Source organism: Vicugna pacos, chromosome 1 (genome assembly GCF_048564905.1).
Source record: "Vicugna pacos chromosome 1, VicPac4, whole genome shotgun sequence".
Lineage (NCBI taxonomy): Eukaryota > Metazoa > Chordata > Mammalia > Artiodactyla > Camelidae > Vicugna > Vicugna pacos.
In genome coordinates, this window is record NC_132987.1 from 42,105,574 (window position 1) to 42,118,846 (window position 13,273).

The following is a 13,273-nucleotide window of genomic DNA, read 5'->3' on the forward strand; positions in this document are numbered from 1 at the left end:
GAGATAACCCTGTGACTGGCCTCATCTAACCACGACTTCCTCAGATCAAGAAGTCCAGGATGCTGCTGACTGCTGGGAAACCAGGGTGCCCCCTGCAACACATACACACACCTCTGGGTGGGCGTTAGTTCTTTTAGACATCTTGGAGTTGGCTATGCCTGCATCTTGTTTATGGTGACCCTCCAAGATGTGACTCCAGGGAGGCAGCCTGCCTTGTACTCTCATTCTCATTCTTCTCTGTTTTCACCCTTCACAAACTTCTTCCTTTCCCTCCTAATGGTTCTCTGTGCCTGCTGGGATGCTTCTTCCTGGAGACATGAGCATCAGTGCTTTCAGCCTACTCACTGCATTCTCCTTCCTCCCCTGACTGTCCCCCCAGGATGTGTTTCCCTGCCGCCCTCTCAAGTGGAGGCGGCTCATTCTAATGGTTCCCAGGGTTGAGCATCCTCCTGGTTCCTCAGTGCCACTGCAAACTGTTACTCCTCCGCCCACGTGCAAAAGACCAGTTTTTCTGGGCTTGTGCTGTGTGGCTCTGCCTCTTTGTCATGGAACGTCGTCCTGCCGATTCCAGTTCATTTGGGGAAGATGTGGTACCTGACTCACTGCTCGACTCTGAGGCCTGCCATCTGTGACAACCAGTGTCTCAGGGATCAGGAATTCAACACCCAGTCAAACACCAAACCCCATCCCTTCTTCCTACTCAGTCTGCGTTTCCACCTAAGATCTTACCATACGCCATCCCTCTGCCTGTGATACGCTTCTCCCCTCTCTCCTTTTCTCAGGTGGGCAATTAGACCCTTCTGGCATGTGTGTCTTTTCCCCAAAGAGGACAACCTAGGGCCACTTTATCTAGTCCGCTCCACTCTTCTCTGTCATCACACCTTGTCTTCTTCACAGCATCTCTCATGATGTGCAAGTATATGTTTGCTGATTTCTTTTGCCATCATCTGTCACCTCCACCAATCTGTGTTCCATGAGGACAGGGGCCATGCAAGTTTCATTTACTATTGCAGCCCCAGCACCTAGAGCAATGCTTGGTGCATGGGCCCTCCAGAAAGATTTACTAAATGAATAAAATACATGAGTGAATGAACAAATGTTAGCTGTGTACTTTGGAGAGAGAGTGCTCCTGCTGGCTTGTGGTTTCACCATGAGTAGAGGTTGGCAGGGAAACTCTCATTGCTTCAGCAGAACTAGAACTAAGGGGCTGGTGTTTTTTTTATAGGTCATGCAGTTAAATTTTATGCTTTAATAAGGTTTGGAAAACAGAACCAGGGAAAGGCCTTCACCCACACACCCTAAATGCTGACCTAGGCTAGAGAATTTTTGCTGTAGTCGGGAAGGTGAATCATTGTGGGGTTTTGTGGGATTCCCCATCACTGATGTCAAAGGAAGCATTTAGAGACGGCCCACAATTGCTCAGGTAATAAATGGAAATCAAGGGAAAGGGGACTCCTGAAAGACTGTAGAGACTGAAAAGCATACACTAATTTAGTTGGTTATTAGTTTTCTATTTTGTTGGAAGAATTTGGGAGTGGAGAATGTCAGTGTATAGATTGCCTCTTCCACCTTAACCAGGCAAAAAATCCTATTGAAAATCCTCAGTGGCCACTCATTTCATACCCTGAAGATGGATTTAGTTCTCAGAAATACTCAAAAGCCACTGGAGTCAAATTTGATACGAATGGCAAATCTGGGAAGTATTGTCCTGGAAATGTGGACCTCAACCCCACCTCCCCCAACCCCCGGCAGAGGAGCCTCTGATGGGATGAGGTCTTGAGACGGCTTCCAGAGGTGAAAGGACACATTCCCCCTTCTCTCTGGCCCACAGAGGAACTCCGGTTCTTTTCAGAGACCTGATGAGAAGAATTTCAGAGAACTGAAGAGAATTTTTTTTTCCCAGCACAATGATCCCCCCAAACTGTGCCCTTTGTCTCTGTGTGGAGCCCCCTGGGGGTATCACAGGGGCTTGCTCTGGAGCAGGGCTGGGGAGAGTCTAGTTCAGAAGCTCTCCCAAGCCGGTGTTCACAGACCCAGAAGAGTATTCACTTCGTTCCTGGCTCTTTGTGATGGGATTTCATGCGGTTGGGGTTGGGTGGGGATGAAAAGAGAGACTTCACACCTCTGATTAAGAATCCTATCCCTAGAAGCTCACACAACTGCAAGGTCTCACCCTCAGGCCTTGGGAGTCCTCACGTGGGTGCTCTCTAAAAATAGCTGAGCACACCCCACCCAGAATCTGTGTCCTCGCCCCACTCCCCCACCCCCACCTCCTCTACCACAAGAGTAACTGCTGTTCTTACCCTACACCCAACCCTGCTGCTAAGACCGGTAGGAAAACATAGGCGTTGGTTTGGGGGTGGGAGGAGGGAAGGAAAGAACTGCATGCAGTTGCCTTGGTTTTACTTTCTGTTTTTGTTTGCTTTTAATTTGATCACTCACTTCTATATTTCTTTTTAAAAAATCAGACCGCTTGCATTGTGAGAATTAATATTCTATGGTTATATCTCTAGGTCCAGTTTAGATTCGTACTCTCCCGGCTAGCAGGTTTCTTGGGCCTCTGGGACTTAAGAGAGCATCCGTCTCCTTTTAAAACCTGGAGGAGCCTTATGAAGTCCCCTTCTCTATTAATGTGACTTCACGGAAACCATGTCTGATTTCCCTTTCCCAATTTCCTGTTTCTTTCACCCTCTGACATCAGGCAAAAAGACATTATAGACAATGATGGACTGTACTGAACTATTGCTCCTGGTATTGCAGATTAAGCAGGTGTAGATGTAAGGATCTAACTGCCATTTCTAACGCTATCTATGTGGGGAAAGATCCTCTGTGTTCCAAATAAAGAATGGCAAGCCCACCAGTGGACCTAGTGTTACCATGGAAACAGACCCTATGTGTATGCACGAGTGGTCACACACATAAGACACATAAAGGTGGTGCCCTGGGACATTCTCTCTATGGAAATCCTTTTGGGGCCTTGGGGAATCCCTGGCCTCACTGAGTATTGCTTAGGCTAAGCTACGCTGCTCTAACAAACAGACCCATATGGAAATGGAAGTTTATTTATTCCTACCCTAATAGTTCAGGACAGATGCTCTGGGTCTGGAGCCGGGAGGATGGGGCTCTGTTTCCCATTGACATTCAAGGCACCAGGCTAATGGGGGCCCTGCCATCTTCAAACCATAGGAAGGGGAAAAGCTGGAGGGCACATTTGGAGGGGTCATTAGGGCCCAGGCCTGCAGGTGACTTGTCTCACATAAGCTCCTGTTGCTTTGGCCAGAACTCAGTCCGATGGCCTTTCCTAAAGCACCAGGAAGGTGCAGGGAGTAGATCTACATGGGCTACCAGCCGCCTCCACCACGCTGAGGTGGGGTTTCTTTCGGGCTGAGTCGCATCAGATGAGTAGCCCTGAATTGACTCTTGGAGAGGCATTGGCATAGGTTTCAGATGGAGAAGGATCGAGTAGGGAGTCATGAACTGTTACTCAGGGGGTTACCAGCACTGGCACAGCCCCTTTGGGTCCCTGGTGGCTGCATCAGCTGCGTCCCACTTTGACTTCCCTCTTCAGTCCTTGGATCAGCTGGACTTCAGCCCCTTCCTTTGCTCACCTCCTGCTTCCAGTCAGTGTGGCTTCAGGCTCATGGTCACTCCTTGCTACCGGGATCCACCGACTGAGTTTCCTGGTCCCTTGTTCAGCGGCCCACTGGACAGCTTGTCTTTGGGCTCACATGTCCTGGAAGTCCCCTTCTGTTCCCCCTAATGTGGACAATGGCACCAGGGCTCTGAACCCGTGTCCAGATGCCCCATCCTCTGCCACTGCCTTTTATGGCCTCCCCCTGGCTTTGACACTTTGGGCTCCTCTTTTGTTTCTCTCACCTCTACGTGACCCCCACTGGCTGACTGTGGGGTTGGCCTTCTTGAAGCTGTCCCTTTCACACTTGAAGACACTCAGCTTTTTGCTCCCTCCAACTCCAGACTGTGTTAGGGGACGTCTTCTGTCCGTGAGGTGCTCCGTAGCTAGAAACCATCTGTGGCCCAGGCAGTTCAGGGACATAGGGACATCAACTACACTCAGGAAGAATCCTTCACTTGTCATTTAGCATGTCAACAGCTTAATCATGGTGGAGTTTTTTTTACATAGGCGATCTACCACTTCCTTCCCCATCTAAGTTGGAAACTCTTGGTCTATATTTAATGAGTATCTTGTTAAGTCCTAAGCATTGTGGCTCGTATGTACTTCTTTGTTTACACCACTGCACCTAACACAGGCGAAGCACTCACTAAATACTATTAATACTAGTTTCTTTCTTATCCATTTATTATTTTAAGGGAAACTCTTTCTGTAGTGAAGATTTAAATGATTTAAAAAATTGACTGCTCAGTCCTCAAAATGAATATTACAAGTGAAGCAATGATAGAAATGGCTGAACATATAGCACTACTGACAAAGATTATATAAACTTCTAAAAAGAAAGGCCATTTAAAGACTATAAGCACTAGGAAGGGGTAAAGCTAAACATTTACTATACCATTCTGAATCTTGCTTTGTCATTGTACTTATAATGTGGTCTGGCTGTGTTTTTAACAGTATTATAACTACATTTGGAAATGAGGATCTGTCTTGATAAAAATATGGAAGCTATAAAGAGAAATATTATGTATGCAGCCTAAAGTTGGCTTGACCAAGAAATTCATCAGAGATTCACTTATACCTTTTGGCTAAGTGGACCTGGAGACGGAATTGTAGAATATGGACCAACAGTCCAAATTTGAAGAGGGAGGTCTGCTAGGTTGGAAACAAATTCTTCTTTATAGAATCCAAGTCATTTGAAATGAGGGAGAAGACTGATGGCTGGTTTAAAAGGCAATGTTTGACTGAAGCCTGCCTGCTGTACCCATAGCTACCTGCCCACCAGAATGTGGCTCCCTGGTGACAGCTGCACTAATTATAGAAAAACAAGTTGAGTAGAAAATGAATTATGTAAATTTACATTGACTGAAGATCCTGTTGGAGCCATTAGGAATTTTGATTAATAAAAAATAAACCTAGGATTTTCTTACATAGAAAAGTAACTAAAAGATGAAGGATAATTTGCTACCACCTTGGAATGAAGTCTGGATCAGCCAAAACAACATTTATTAACATATTTTTTATTTCTTACTGTTTATTCATTATATTACATACAATTACATGTCATTGCAAGTTTATCACTTATTACTGTAAATTACTTGCTGGTAACAGCCATTTTGTGAATTTGGAAAGAAGTATAAAGTGTGTTTTAGGCTGCAAGTTTATATTTTTATTTTTTGTTTATAAATAATAATAAAAATTACCCCCATATTCATGTTTTTCATAAACCCTTGCTGTTAAAAGAAAAGACTGCAACTTTCTGTGCTCCATTTCAAGTGGTTTTCTCATTCTAAAATATAAACCTAGCTTAAAAGCTGAGGATTAGAAACCAGTCAAGAATGGTAAGCCACTCAGTCTTCTAAAAGAAAACATATTTTGATCGTGTTCAAAGACGAGCCATTGAAACCAATACCCTGATAAAAATGCTTAACATGATTCTTTACACATTTAGAAATTTGATAAACTCAGGTTTAGTGAATATAACAAAAGTAAATGAAACTGGTATTTAAAATTTTTTCTTAGTGAAACGTTACTCAACACTTAATTTAACATGCTGTAATTTTAAATGAATCTTTTTTTCTACTCAGACAACGGTTGGAAATGCAGTTTAAATTGTTTCAGTCGCCCACTCACTGAACAAAAAAAAAAAAAAATGACTTATTACTTGCTACATATCAGGAAGGTGAAGGGTCTGCCACCCAGGCAGCACAATTCACAGGGAAGGTTCTGTTCTCACTCCGCATCGTCATAGCGTTTTGACTAAGTGGGGAAAGCACCGTTACATCAGGATCAAAAAACCGTGTGAATGCAAAATGCGCTGTGTTTATTGCCACTCTTAATTTCCAAGTATGTATACTTTAATAATCTACAGTTCAGGGAAGAATATCCAAGCCTTTTCTCAAAGGCAGATCTCTCATGATTTGCATTACACCGGAAAACCCTGTGCAGACAAAGGACAGCTCGAGGATACCCGAGTGTTCATATTTAGCACTGACACAGCACTTTCATCTTTAGCATGCCTTACAAACATTAACTAATTAAGAGGAACAACACTCCTGCAAGGTATTTAGCAGGATGCAAAAATGAAAATACAAGCAGGACAGCCAGGATGCATAAATCATGGTGTTAAATCAACATGACCTGAAAACCAGCAGGACTCCCTCCCCCTTTCTTTCCATTACTGTCTTTGGGGAAAGGCAAGAAGTTACTTTATGCCAAGTGATGGGGGTGGGGGGTAGCGTGGAGGAGGGTGATTCTGGGTGGGAGGACTGTGATAAAGTTCTAAGTATCACATTTACAAAGGGGAATGTTCTACTAGCTTAGAGAAGGGAAAGGGGCTTCAAGAATATAATCCTTTAAGAAGTACCCCAGAGAATCGAAAATCAATACAGTATTTAATTAATCCACTGCAGATCGACTTCACATAAAGGAGTCCCAACGAGGAAAGTATCATGCTGGGAAATCGGACAGCACACAGCTGGAAAGTCTAAGAAGGCAGGAGAGTGGCCTGGGACATAATCCGTATTTTTCGTTCTCTCAGGGGGAGGGCCCCGTGACTGCCCCAGGGTCTGACTTTAGGCTTTCTTCACCTGTGCTATGAAAGTGGTCTCAACAGGTAACAGCATTACACAGTAGTGAGTGGAATCATTTCAGTAGCTTTCAAAGGACGGAACAGAGTGTCCTTCAGAAGAATCTGCATTTAGGGCTTTGGATAAGAAGACTGGGACTCTAACTAGTTCTGTAACCCAAGTCTGTATTTCTTCGTCTTTACATGGTTTAATAATTTCTATCTCAAAGAGATGCTGGAAAATGAAGTGAAATAGATGTAAATGTGGTGAAGTGCAGAGTAGGTGCTCAATGAACTACATCTTCTCTTCTCCTACTGCCTGGGGTGTGCAGCAGCTATGAGGCAGGTATGGTCCTGTCTTAACCTCGGGAGGTCTTCTCCACCATCAGTAGAAGCAGTTCCAGAGTCAGGACGCATATCAGATGCCCTCTAAGACCCCTGAGTTGCAGATGTGAGCTATGTGTACTAGGGACCACTTGCAGTGTGGCTAGTCGGAGTGATGAGCTGTCCCTCTAGACTACATGCCAGATTTTGAAGACTTAGTAAAAGAAGAAGAGTGTAGAATACTTTACTAATACTTTTAATATTTATTACATGTTGAAATGAGAATATTTTGGATATACTGGGTTAAATAAAATACATTAAAATTAATTCTACCTCTTTTTATTTCTTCGGATTGTGGCTATGGAAGACAAAATTACATATGCAGCTCACCTTTGTGGTTCACGCTATGCTTCTATTGGACAGGGTTGCCCTAGAACATAGCTCTCAAATATCTTAGATTACACACTTCATCAATGAAAAAAAAAAGGTTTGAGAATGCGTCCTTCAAATATATGAATTTCTAACTTGCAATTATACTTTATATACATTAGAGACATACAAAAGTAGAAAGCAAACAATTGAACAGAAGTCCTGGTATCTTCTTCCCACACCCTGATGCTCACATGTGTGCCTCTAGGTTGTGCACAGGCCCTTTGGAAACGGCTACCTTAGAACTGGCTCTTAATGAGGCAAAGGACCCATTTATCACACTCCTTTGGGGAGCAGGGGAACTGGGTGATTATAAATTGGAGAGAAACAAAATTATGATAAAAATTGTAACAATACACAGATTGCACAAGTACAACCAAAGTAAAATACTACAAATGTAACAACACGAGTAAGAAAAAAATGCCAATGGTAGGCTCCCCTCAGTTGCAGCTGCAGAATTCTTCTAGGGGCGGGTGCGGCAAATGAGGAGGGGCCAAGTGAGAGGCGATGAGATCTAGCCAGAAGCTCTCTCTGAGTAGACCTTTACAGAAGAATGGGAAGATGTTAATTGTCTGAATGGAAGATAATGGAGGTGAGACGGGGTGCCCTAGGTGTTGCTCAGTAACTTCTCTTCTCATTTCCCCCCTCCAGGAAAGAGAAGCAGACCCTGGATTTCTGAAAGGTCACTGAGAGGAGGGAAAGGGAAGTGCTGGGAAGGAGGGGAGTGGAGAAGGAGCTGCTGCTTTTGTTTTCAGGTCCTCTGAGCAGAGGCGTGGAGTTCCACTCCATGTAGGGCCCCACAAGGCAACAAGGCCTCTCTGATGAGGAGAGTTGGGAGATGCTAAGATTTGAGGGCAGCAGTGAAAGACTCTTCTGCTGGAGTTTGGCCCAAGATCCAAGGAGATTATGGACTTGAAAGAGGCATTGGGACCTATGTGTGCTGGAGACCAGAGGACCTGCCCCATGTATCCTAGAATACAGGGGAACATCTCAGACTCCTGGATGACTTTCGGGGTGGGGAGAACCCCAAATCATGACTGAAATTAACTTCCTGGCTGCCGAATTATATGAATTAGAGGTACATAGAAATATGACAAGTTGTTAATGAAAAAAGTCATAATTAGTAAATGTGCATAGTTCCATAATTTAAAATGTCAAATAAAAGTCCCTTGTCCTACCTCCGCACTCCAGATTCCCACTTCCCAGGAATAACCACCTTCAACCTTTTAGCTGTTTTTTCTCACTCTTCCCTCCGTAATTCTAAAGAAGGCATTTCTGGAGTTTTTGAGTTTTATACATTGTCTAGGGATTTCTTAACATGGAGGATGAAAATTCAACTCTTTTACACACACACACACACACACTACCTCCCCTCTCTCCTCTCAATACAATTATATCACAATTTCATAATTTTGGCTATTAATAAAGTATATTTACATTAGTGTAACAATGACAATAGTATTCACAAGAGTCAGGTAGTATAATTTCCTTTCTTGAATAACTTTTTGTTTTTTCTAGAGTTAATAAGTACCTTAGAAAAACTTGGCTTAGTTTTCTATTTACCTATCCATCACTCATTCATCCTCGGACTTTCTCTCAACACAGTAAGGCACTCTCACTGTGTTCAGACGTTAGGAAGTGTGTCATTTTTCTGACCGTCCTCATCCTCCTGCGTTAATCTGGGCCGGAACGTGCTTGTCATTGTGGGGCTTCCTTTCACCGTCAGTCTCACATTTCCCTTCGCCCTCATTTCTTGAATTTTTGTGTTCTTGTGGGTTTGTGCTTACTTTATTTATTTACCTCACTTTTAATGAGGGTTCAGGAAGATGCAGATGTTATTTTTTTCAAGAGTGCCGCTTATCAGGTGGTAGGAATGTGACATTTCCCAACTTCAGTCCTGTAGAGTAAAAGTCACGGCAGCCCCACAGGAATAGCAGAATCTGAAAACCCCGACCATTGCAACACCAACAACACATTGAGAAGTTCCTCCTCACAACTGGAGCTGCCTCCCGCCATCTGCCTGACAGTCGGACTTCACATCAGCATGTAACGTCCTCTGAAACTCTAGTAACACACCAATTTGGGGCTATAAATACAACATTATATAACTCATAACAAACCACTTTGTAAGTTCTGGAAAGTAGCTCTTAGTCATATGGGAAAGAAAAGGTTTGTATGATCATGGGTCACTCATGTCTAAGAACCAAGCAGCTCATATGGCCAAAAGTGAAACATTTTGAGCAAAACATAAAACAGGCTAAAAACTGATGTGTTCCTATGGACACAAAAAATTAAAATCAAGAAAACTCCTTGGCCATCTTTGGAAGATGCTTCTTATTCTGAAAACTGGTAAATAAAAGGAAAGACTCAAACAGCCTGCCTTTCCTGAAAAAACAAAACAAAACCGCACTTCAGGTTGACCAATAGATACAAGAGAGTTCTTCTTCTTAAAAAATATTCCTCATTAATAAATAAGTGTAACCCTTAATGAAATAATGGATCCAGGCAATGATCATCAGTGGTTGCCGAAACCATTTGCTGAAAACTGACGGGGACCTTTATAATAGATGGATCAGGCTGACAGCATCTGGAAACACTGATCAACCTTAATACTACACAAAAGAGAGGCAACAGACATTATGTGCCTCACGTGATATAAACAGGAAGTGCACAACACTGCCAATAAGATATTCTTGCCAACAAATTAAAGACAATGTGATTAAGCTGCTAGATTTTACTCCCACTGTAACAGAAAACAGAGGGAGCAAGAACATGTTAAATTGACGTTATAGGGATGCAGTTAACAAAATCATCAAAAATCAGAATATAGGATATTTGTATAGGATAAATGGCACAGTTTCTTCCACAAATAAATGGCAAGGGGAAAAGGAGCACCTATATATTCAGAGACTCAAGAAATATGCCCAAGTATAGTATGTGGCTCTCGATTTAAACATATCAACTATAAAAACAAAGCAAACAAAACTTTATGAGACAATCAGGGACCTGTGAACACTGAATAGATATTTGATGATATTAAGGGATTGCTGTTAATTGTTTAAGGTACAACTCTGGTATTGTGATTGTTTGCAAAGGACTTCTTGTTTAGAGATACACAACCAAAGCAAAGAGAATCTCCTATTGCCTGCCTGCCTTCTCCCACAAACTGTTATTCCATAGGGTTGGTTCCCTTTACAACAGAGTCAGAAGGCTAGTGTAGGCGCCCAGGCCCCCTCTGGCTTGCCGCAGAGCCCGCCCTTCGTGGGCCCTTGCAGTCAGAGCCAAGGAAGGTCTAGGGGAGCCTGCCACCGTGAGTAGTAGTAGTAGTTGCTGAGTGTGAAAATGTGTGTGCCAGGGCCAGCAGCAGAGAGTGACGGGGCCATGGTAAATCAGGGAGCACAGGTGCTATCTGAAGGCATTCAAGTTCAATAATAGGTGGGGAGAGAGAGAAAATGAATCAACACAGGAGGCCAAAGAGCATAGGTCTAGGCTCTATATCCTTCAGCTAAATTCATGAGTCCTGCAACAGACCTAAACTATGCTTGAAATGAATATAGACTTTTTTTTTTGGAAATACAACTTTTGGCCACATCCACCTCTTTGACAATCAGTAGAGAAGTCTTGCACCTAGTCATAGTGGATTAAAGACTATTATGCTTATCAAACTGACAAAGCAAGGATCGGTAGGAAATGCACTACCAGGAAAAGGCAGTCCCTTGGGGAGCCTGTATGTGTTGATTTAATGATAAGCATCTGTACACCAAGGGTGTCAGCCAGACAGGAAATCCACCCTGATGGAGAGTCAGAAGTGCCCCAGTTGGAATGACAGGCTGTGGCCACACTGATTGGTTCCAAAGGGCATCCTTACATACACAGGCAAAGGGCATATCTCACTTTGCAGCCACCAGAGACTTTTCTGGGCACTGAAAGAAAGTAAAGGGAAGGGGACTAAGGGCCTAAGGGGCAGAAAACCTACTCCTTTTCTCCCTGTGATCAGTTGATTTTTATTCAATTTAAAAATAAGTCTGTAGGGGAGGGTATAGCTCAGTGGTAGAATGTGTGCTTCGCATGCACAAGGTCCTGGGTTCAATCCCCAGTACTTCTGTTAAAAATAAATAAATAAACAGAATTATCACCCCCCCAAAAAAAACAACAAAGTCTGAGATTCTTCCTAAACACTAGAAAAATATCAGAATGTGGTAGAGACTCTTAAAAAAAACAACAACAACAGGATTTTTGATGTATTTCAGGATCTTGCTGAAAATCTTAATTTATTTAATGGGTTAGCAGGAAGGCTGACTGTATCAACTTCTGCACAGTCAAGAACAAAGGTTTCTTGAGAGTACCATGTAAAGGAACCAAACCAAGCCCTGTGGGGGATACAGACATGAGTAAGATGAGGTTCCTGACCTGCCAGATTTTACAATATAGGTGAAAAATCAGAGCTCATAAAGTTACATTGTAAGCATAATGTGGTAAATGTATATGACTGTGAAATTAGGGAAGGCTGAGATGGGCAGGCACAGCTTCACAAAGGATCTGAGGACTGAGTCTAGCTTTGAAGGGTGGCCTGAATTTCAGCAGGTGTTAAAGGGAGAGCGAGCTTTTCTCCTATCTAATACCACCATGGTATACTAGATGTTGCCAGGGCCTGCGTGTCTGCATTCCTTACAAAGAAGCCGCCTTGTCCAAAGGCTCTTGCAGGCAGTCATGTTTTAATACCCACAACCCCCTATTCCAGGTTAGGTAAGAGGAGGTTACCTGACCCAGGACTGTCACTCCCAGGTGTGGCCTGACTAGCACAGCCTGGCTTAGAAAGACATTCTGAGCCCATGAAAGTCTTCTTGATAATTTAAATGTAAGCACATGAAAGAGCTCAAGTGAAATGATGCCATGTGTAAGTCAAAGTTATGAAGGGGAGAAGGTGGTACCAGGCTACCTAGGAGTCTGAGGACTCTCTGGTTTCAGTAAAAGGTCCCTTGTATAATCCTCTACCTCTAAGTGACTTGAAGTAAGTGGAATGGACAACTGTTCTTTAACCAAATCATTGATTAAATTATATGGACAAGATGAATGGACATAGGAACCCAGTTTTTTTCTCTTTTAGCTCCGAGACTCTCTTGGTACAAATGCCTTGAATTGTAGTTGTAAGGTGGATGTTGCCCTACATTTGTATGTGACAGGAATCAACAAATGGCGTAAGTTAGCCAGAACTTCCAGTTTCTCTTTGTTTTATCACCAACTTCTTTCTCACCCGCCCTCCTTCCTTGTGTCATGGATGAAATGAGAGCAATGAGAAAGTAAAGGTGGGAGATAAAATCAAACTAGGTGTAGAGCCAACACACAACTAGCTGGATATATCCTACAGATTTGCTTCTGACCTTCCAAAGAGCTGGGTGGAAACATGGTTAATAATAACCTTTTTAGTATTTTGTGAGACAGAAGCGAAACAGTTAAAGCCCAACAGAAATTTCTCTCACGGGTCCTCGTAAAGAGAAAGCCACATTATCCTCAACCAACAAATGACAGGTGGCTTTTTCTTAGAAAATTCATTATGCAAATGGAGAACATAATACCAAAATCCTACTAAGGAGGGGAACGCTCCTGGTTTTAAGTATGAACATTTTGGTTGGCTGATTTGATCCAAGGGAAAAAAAATCTAAGGGGGAGAAAACATAACAAGCTTAAGAAGAGTGGATGGCCTTTCACTCCACTAGGTAGTGTTTGGTGTGTTTTGATAAGAATTAAAGGGCAGAGAGGTTACACCTTGAAGGGTAGAAATTGGATACAGCTGATAACAGCAGATGCATATTTCGAATATT

General features: G+C 43.0%; 1 non-coding gene across 1 annotated transcript; it reads left to right on the forward strand.

Annotated features, from left to right (window-relative positions):
• Window positions 1-11,483: 11,483 nt before the first annotated feature.
• Window positions 11,484-11,556, forward strand: TRNAA-CGC (transfer RNA alanine (anticodon CGC)). The gene has a single exon. It is a non-coding gene; the product is annotated as a tRNA-Ala (tRNA).
• The last annotated feature ends 1,717 nt before the right edge of the window (window positions 11,557-13,273 follow it).